The sequence below is a fragment of the Mus caroli genome, unplaced genomic scaffold (assembly GCF_900094665.2).
Source record: "Mus caroli unplaced genomic scaffold, CAROLI_EIJ_v1.1 scaffold_13308_1, whole genome shotgun sequence".
Lineage (NCBI taxonomy): Eukaryota > Metazoa > Chordata > Mammalia > Rodentia > Muridae > Mus > Mus caroli.
Genome location: NW_018390819.1, coordinates 38407 through 39927, shown reverse-complemented (window position 1 = coordinate 39927; position 1521 = coordinate 38407). Strand labels below are relative to the sequence as shown.

General features: G+C 55.4%; 1 pseudogene across 1 annotated transcript in view; it reads left to right on the top strand.

Annotated features, from left to right (window-relative positions):
- The first annotated feature begins 469 nt into the window (after positions 1 to 469).
- The window catches only part of LOC110288850, a 4121-nt pseudogene continuing 3069 nt past the window's right edge, over positions 470 to 1521 (top strand). Inside the window, exon 1 of the transcript XR_002377305.2 lies at positions 470 to 1518. The product of XR_002377305.2 is annotated as a ubiquitin carboxyl-terminal hydrolase 19 pseudogene (transcript). The remainder of the gene's footprint in view (positions 1519 to 1521) is intronic.

Genomic DNA, 1521 nt, shown 5'->3' with positions numbered 1-1521 from the left:
TAGGTGCAACAACATTATGAACTAACCAGTACCCCGGAGCTCTTGACTCTAGCTGCATATTTATCAAAAGATGGCCTAGTCGGCCATCACTGGAAAGATTGGCCCATTGGACACACAAATTTTATATGCCCCAGTACAGGGGAATGCCAGGGCCAAAAAAATGGGAATGGGTGGGTAGGAAAGGGGGAGTGGGAGGGTATGGGGGACTTTTGGGATAGCATTGGAAATGTAATTGAGGAAAATATGTAATAAAAAATATTAAAAATGTCATCAGCTCGGCACTCTGCCTCCCGTAGCCGTAGCTAGAAGTAGAACAAAACAAGTGGCTGAAGCAGTGGTGAAGATGGCGGTGGTGGCGGAGGAGCCCGGACGGGGGAGGGGCGCGCTGGAACCTGAACCCACCCGATGCCGGAACCGGAATGGAGAGCGTGTTGCCAGGGCCCAAAGAGGGCTGGTGGCTGCAGTCTCGCTCGGCTCTTGGTTCTTTGCTGACGAATTTGGCCACAAAGAGTTGCCAAGATAGCTGGGCTGGGAAGAAAGCGCCGCAGCCCTGACCCAGACGCTGTTGCCGACTCTGGGCCACTCTGGCTGGCTACCAAGTGGCTCAAGATGTCTGCAGGGGCCAGTGCTACAGGCCCCAGGAGGGGGCCTCCAGGGCTGGAGGAGGCCACTAGTAAGAAGAAACAGAAGGATCCAGCAAACCTGGAAAGTAAAGATGGAGATGCTAGGAGAGTGTCCCTTCCTCGAAAGGAGCCAACCATGGATGAATTGTTGCTCGATTGGAGGCAGAGTGCAGATGAGGTGATTGTTAAGCTGCACGTGGGAACGGGTCCCGTACATCTGGAGGATGTAAATGCTGCGTTCACAGACACGGACTGTGTGGTGAGGCTTCCAGATGGTCGGCAGTGGGGTGGCATCTTCTTTGCTGAAATACAGAGTTCCTGCACCAAAGTGCAGGATCGCAAGGGTGGCCTTCTACAGCTAGTACTACCCAAGAAGGTGCCTCTGCTCACGTGGCCCTCTCTCCTGAAGAAACCACTGGGGACCCAAGAGCTGGTGCCAGGTTTGCAGTGCAAGGAGAACAGGCAAGAGCTGTCTCCCATTGCCCTGGAGCCAGGCTCTGAGCCCCGCAGAGCTAAACAGGAAGCCCAAAACCAGAAGTGGGCCCAGGGCCGTGGTGAGGTAGGCTCGGGGGCTAGCCCTGGGGCACAGGCAGGGCCCAGTGCCAAGAGGGCTGTTCATCTCTGCAGAGGGCCAGAAGGGGAAGGGTCCATGGATGGCCCCAGCCCCCAGGGTGATGCCCCGTCTTTCCTGTCTGACTCAGCTACCCAGGTTGAGGCTGAGGAGAAGCTCTGTGCTCCACCAATGAACACTCAAACAAGTCTCTTGAGCTCAGAGAAGAGTTTAGCCCTTCTGACGGTAGAGAAGACAGTGTCCCCCAGGAGTGACTCAGTCGCTCCGGTTATGGTCCGGAACAGAGACCCTGAGAAAGAAGACCAAGTCAAAGAGGAGATGGCAGTT